General features: G+C 35.9%; 1 pseudogene; it reads right to left on the minus strand.

Annotated features, from left to right (window-relative positions):
- Window positions 1-416: 416 nt before the first annotated feature.
- LOC107513197 lies at window positions 417-2148 on the minus strand (annotated as a pseudogene).
- Window positions 2149-6799: the final 4651 nt, after the last annotated feature.

Genomic DNA, 6799 nt, shown 5'->3' on the forward strand with positions numbered 1-6799 from the left:
TCTGCCTGCTGTGCAGAGGTCACTTGGCTTGGACCACAACTCAATGATACTCTTATTAGTTATTTCGGAAACTTTGTCTACAACTCTTCTGTGAAATATCTATCATCATCTTTTCTGTCTCCAATAAGTATTTGGAATCAACTTTTTAAAAGGGTATTTCTATGACTGCTTTTTTTAATCATTCAATTTTATGAACATCTAAGTGCTAACCAGAAGTAAAGACCCAAAATAAAGACCAATTTGTAAAACTTGGCCATTTTAATGTTCTTTGCAATAAAAAAAAAAAAAATAGAATTCTGTTGATTAACGAAGACGTGTAAGCTGTTTGGTAGTACCCAGAAATATCACTGTAAAGGTGGTTTTCCTGATTGGTTTGTCTTCGATAATTATAAGGAGTTACTTGTATGAAACTACTGTCAAACCAGGAAGACTGCATTTATGCATCCATCATTTTTAAGGTTGTTAGAAACCTGAGCATATTTTCCACAAATATCCTTGCTTCTTTGTGTCACAAGGCCTAGCTCACTCACATGCACCTCAATGACAGTACCTTTGGTAATGACACACAAAGTTGTATAAAGTGGAGATGAAGGATTCTTCTTTACACCAAGTATTGGCCGGCAAAAGGTGGTTTTCAGTCCAGGATGTGTGACATGGGCCTTCTTGAAATGTAAGCTCATTGCCCTAATGAATTTTTCATATTTAGGTGGTTTTAAAGTCGTCTTCAACAAAGCAGGCTTTGGTAACCATCCTCTTTCAAGCTTTCTTCTTCATCTTTGCTGTTTGAATAACTTTTAATACCTCTGTTTCTCCCTGGGTACAAACTTTGGGCAGTCACTTTCCCACTTTCTCTTTTGTTTTTGTTGAATCATATGGAAAAGTACTTTAGCCTGAAACGGTCCCTTTCTGTCCAGTAGGCATGCAGGTACTGCTCCTTGTGGAATCTTTCCACCATTCTTTCCATCTTTCCATCATGCTTGGTGTTTCTTTTTTCATGCATCTCGATAGCTTTTTTCATTTGTAGTTTCTCAGCATGGGGCTGTTTATGGTAGAGCTTAGCTTTGAGACCAATCATCTTTTTTGCCTTCTCTGAATGTTCATGAACCTCTTGACTTTCCTTCTCTTTTTCTCTTGGTATTCCAAACGATATCCATAGCACTTACAGCGTAACTCAATATACTCATTTTATGATGTCTACCACTACTGAGCTGCTGGCACAGTCCCCTGGATGCAAAGAAACTCTTGACTTTTGGGTCTCAGAGACCCATGAGCCTACTTCACACAACTTGATACCAGAAAGGGACCCAAAATCAACTTCTTAATCATACCTTTTATTAGTAGGAATTATGCCTTACACTTGCTTGACACTTAGAAGTCACGAAGTGTTTATATATATATATATATTTTGGACCTTAGACTAACCCTATGAGGTATGAAGAACAAGAAATGCTGAACTGCTCCTCAGAAAGTTTAGAAGATTAATTGCCTTAAGTAGTACAGTTTTCTATTTATCTGTCCAGTTTCCTGCTATCATCAACAAAACTTAGCAGTTGATATTTTATGTAGAGGGTTTTTTTTTCCTATTAAGTAATTCTCTACTCCTCCCATCATCTCTAATCTTCCAAAACCTGTTTTGTTCTGATTCTCCATAAGGCAGCCATGCTTTAGTGCAGCCCATTCCTGGCCTCAATGTTTTGTGGTATCTGGTGCACAGATCCCTTCTTTCATTATTGATGATACAGTGCAGAGGTTGGAAAACTTTTTCTATAAAAGTCCAGACTGTAAATATTTTAAGCTTTGCAGGCCATGTGGTCTCTGCTGAAACCACTCAACTCTGCCATTGTAGCATGAAATCAGCAATAGATAATACAAAAATAAATGAGGTAGTTTTGCTCCACCAAAACTTTTTATAAACATTGCAATTTGAATTGTATATTATTTTCATGTGTCAGAAAATATTATTATTTTGATTTTTGAAATTTTTACAATCATTGAAAAGTCTAAAAGCCATTTTTAGCATGAAAGCTTTACAAATACAGGTGATAAGTCAGCTTTGGCCTGGCAACGCCTGACATAATATCATTAAAGTGCAGCTTAGACATCATACCTTTAACATACCTTAGTTAGAGTTAAAACTGCCATGGGCATGGTTCCCTGGCCTATGGAATTTCAAAGTTGTCCCTAAGGTTTCTGTCTGTTCTTGGTGGACACATGTTCTCATGACCTTCTCAACTCCCTGATTCCTTCTTCCCTAAGTCTTGCCTCTGTTCTACATTGTACTGAACTGCCTATGAAACACAGTCATGTGCAACTGAACTATAGGGAGATCTTCTAAAAAATGCATTGTTAGGCAATTTTGTCACTGTGTGAACATCATAGGACGCACTTACATAAACCTAGATGATATAGCCTGCTATACACCTAGGCTATATGGTATAGCTTATGGCTCCCAGGCTACAAGCCTGTAGAGCATGTTACTGTATAAAACAACACGAGAGTAAAAAACGCAGAAGAGAACACTATTCAATCAAGAGACCCAGTAAAGATGAGGTATATGAGGTTGCTGCCAGAGTAACACAGCGTATTGTTTATAGCAAACTTTTTTATAAGTAGAAAGAGTGCATTATAAAACAATGATAAAAGTACGATGTAGTAAATACATAAACAAGAAACGTAGTTGTTTATTGTCATTATCAAGTATTGTGTACTATACATAATCGTGTGTGCTATACAGGTAAGAGTGCAGTGTGTTTGTTTATACCAGCATCACCACGAACAGATGAGTAATACATTGTGCTATAAAGTTATGACATCACTAGGTGATAGGAACTTTTCAGTTTTATTACTGTTGTATGTGGGGTTTGTTATTCACTGAAATGTTATGTTGCACATGACTGTACAGATCCTTCATTGAGTTCTTCAAAAAAAAAAATCCATCCACACAAGTCTTCTTGAAGAAAATAGACTTTACTGAATATTTCAGAGGAGAGGTTTGGCACAGAAATCTAAGCCATGTCCAATGAAATCATGATATTACACATCTTAAAAGGTCATTCTATCACTTCAACACTGGGTTTTTTTCTCCCCCAAATAAATATTATGCTTTCTTTAAGAGGGTGGTTTTAACTTTTTACAAAAACAGCACCTTTTCTCCCCTTTCAAACGTTGGGCATTTATGTATCCATTCATTCAACATGTACTTACTGAATGTCTGATATAGCGCTGTCCAAAGAAACTTGCAGCAATGATGGAAATATTCTATAACCATTGGTAATACACTGGCCACTAGCCACATATGACTATTGAACACTTGAAATGTGCTTAGGAAAACCAAGGAACTAAATTTTAAATTGTATTTAATTTAAATAGACACAAATAGCTAGTGTTACCACCTTAAAGAGCGCAGACCTAATATGTGCAGGCCACTTAGATACCTTAACCAGCAATATTAATACTCAATTCTTAAAACTTACTACAAATTTCGGACTAGGAGTTACTGCCAGTATGCAGGATTTAATTAAAACTCCATGGTTTATCATGGCTGCCTTGCAATCAATAATGTTCAAAGCTTTCACTCTTCATTCCTGTCATGTAGCTGAAGATAGACTCTGGCTTTCAAGGTTTTCTCCTATTTTCCACTTCAGTGGTACACAAATGCAAAGATTCTTTTCCCCCAAGGGCATATGCCTCACACAAAGCACATCTTCAGCTGTGTGTCCAAATGCTATATTGATTCCAGCTGTTTCTTTACCAAGTACTTAGATACAACAGCTGGTCTTTGTTTCTAACGCCTCTCCATTTAAGCTAAATATTTCATCTTAAATACTGTTTTAATATATTAACATGGGGATGATCCATATGGAAACTATCCTATGGAAATACTGATGGTTGGCACACAAGAGTATTGATCCAGCCAAATTAGGAAGGTTTTGAAAAAATAGTACTAGGGCATTTCTCAGAAATGTCCACGATATTTCTGTAGGTCAGCACAGTCCCTCGGGCAATTAAGCCAAACTTTTGGCACTGTCACAAGGATATAATTAACCTGTGTATTATAGCAAAGCTGGAATCACTGTTACCAGGCTACAGTGAAGCATTCTGCCAGAGAGTGTAATATTAAAATACATGTGGATCCTTGAGAAGCTTGGTTCTACAATCCCAGAAGCTAAATTAGTTTTGAAATTCACTTCAAAATTGAGTCAAAATAAAATGATATCTAAGAGGGCCAGCATATTCAGGCTACTAGTTATCACTAGCTTCCCTAGTTGAGTCACTTAGCAAGTGATGGGGGTCTAGGGTTCAAGATATGAGATATTGATAACTACTTTTCAGATTAGAAGATAGATCAAGATCAAATACAAAATACTCACGTTGGACTTTGACATATAATAATCACCTGACAAATATTAGTTCCCTTTTCTCCCACTTTGCTTTCTGGCCTTAGATTGGCAGTGCCTAGGCAGGTGCCACTTCTAAAGGAGCTCTCTTTCAGGGATGCTGTGACCCGACAACCTGCCTCCATGGAAATTCCCCCGGAGGGATTGTGAGAAAGGACAGAGGTAAGAAGTAGCTCTGACAACGCTGCTCCAAACAAGGTCACAAGCACTAGGAAATGGAATTTCTCTCTACTGCATGTATTATAAACCCAGGAAATAAAACATTCTTACAGAGAATATTCCAGGAAACATGAACTCAAACTAAAAACCACTAAATGCAAGAGGAAACAACTAAGAGCAAACACAACAAATTGCAGAATTAGAGGTTGGATACCAAAGATATTGGATACCAGAATATAAAATATTAATATGCTTAAAGAATTATAAAAAGTATTGAAAATATGAGTGGGACAAAGAGACTTACAAAATGACCAGGAAAGTTGAAAAAATAAAAGTTATAGAAATAAATGTATAATTATTGAAATGAGAAACTTTATGGATAAGTAAAATTGCAAGTAGAACCAACTTAAAGATTTATGAACTAGAAGCTAGATCTGAAGAAATTACCCAGAATGAAATTAGAGATAAGTAGAAGAAGAAATACAAAAGGGTCTATAGTAAGGAAAGTTAACTAAATTTAATTTAGAGTTTTAGAAGATAAAAAAAATGACTAATTTATAGATTAAACTTTATTATACATATGTATATAGGAAAAATCACAGTATGTATAAGGTATGATACTATCTTCAGTTTTAGGCATTCACTGGGGGTCTTGAAACATATGTCCTGTGGACAAGAAGGGAGTAATGTTTTAAAATAAATCTTGTTGCAGTTTACATTAGAAGATAGTTGCTGGCAATGCAGTGAAGGGAGAGATTTCAAAACCCACCCCACAAGTAATAGCTCCTGTCCAGTTCCACAAGGAACTATAAATACCCATGGAAATATAGTATCGGAAGTCCTGCTTTGCTGGGAGAGCAAAAGAGATGATTTTTAACTAGATTTTGGCATGAGCTCAAATCAGATTTGAAAGAATAATGTATAATAATGTGGTGAAAAAAAATATAGCCTGGTAAATCAGGAGAACTGGGTTCTAGCTTTAGCTTCCCATGATTCTACTTGGACACCGAGCACTTTGACACTGAGTCTTTATTTTTCATTCATGAACCATGGGTCTTGAACTAGGTGGTATCAAAGGGGTTTGACACCATTGCCATTCTATAATATCTTACTACAGGAATGATTTTGGTAATAGGTTTATTGTCTCTGTTAACAAAACAGCTACAGCAATATCTTTAGCTGTATTTTTACAAATGCTGTCGCTGGAGTTTCTTGACTCTCACTGTGGTCTGAGTCCACCATTAGGGCTGATTTATCCTTTATACACAGTAGAAGACACAGTAGGGTCCACAGTACTTTTAGGAGCCCATGAAAATGTTTTAATTTTAATTTTTTTAAAAATCAGAATGAAAATAAACATAGCGATTATGAAATATAATAAATGCAACCTTAGTCATATTTGTTTTTTATCATTTTAATATTTTTTTGGAGGAAAGGACCCATAAGTCATAATGCAGCCCTATCCACTATACGTCCTGATACACAGAAATTTATAAAATTTCCAATTAGACAAAACTTAGGAGAGATTATAGGATCTCTGCACTCTAGGTCTAGTAGTTGGTACTTGGTGATGACACTTAAAAATAAAGTTATATTTAAGTGTTAAACTAGTAAATCAACATAATAAATGAGACCAATAATTTATCAAAACTACTTAAAATACCAGAAGAGCAAATTGGGGAGATCTGCAATAGTAATCATAACCATTACAGAGCATTTATGATGTACCAGGTGCTGTACTCTGTTATGTGCACTATCTCATTTAATCCTCTCAAAAATCTTATGAAGCAAGTATTAGTGGTATGGACTTCACTTTCTAGAGGAAGAAAAGGAGGCTTATAGAGATTAGATAACTTGCTAAATAGCAAACGTTTGGTAAATGGCAGAAATAGAATTCAAACATGGAGTCTGATTTGGGAGACTGCAATAATGCCCTCAACAAAAGCCCCTCATCTTGTGAAAACACACTAAGGCCTCACATATTAGCAGAGTTCTCAATGCAGGGAGAGTGAGTATGAATGGAGCGTAAAAAGCAGACTATCCCACGTGGACTCCAAATGGATTAATCCTAAAGACGAAAGGTAAAACTTGAACTCTAATAGAAGAAAATGTCATTTCATGACCAAGTATTAGATAAAAACCCCTTAGAACACAAACCAGTGGAAGTCTGATGCTCTGAATAGAAACATAATTTTCAGGTCAGTAATTGTCAATGGGCCTTTCATGAGGACTCCTGAAATTTT

This window comes from Rousettus aegyptiacus, unplaced genomic scaffold, assembly GCF_014176215.1.
Source record: "Rousettus aegyptiacus isolate mRouAeg1 unplaced genomic scaffold, mRouAeg1.p scaffold_m13_p_1, whole genome shotgun sequence".
NCBI classification, from domain to species: domain Eukaryota; kingdom Metazoa; phylum Chordata; class Mammalia; order Chiroptera; family Pteropodidae; genus Rousettus; species Rousettus aegyptiacus.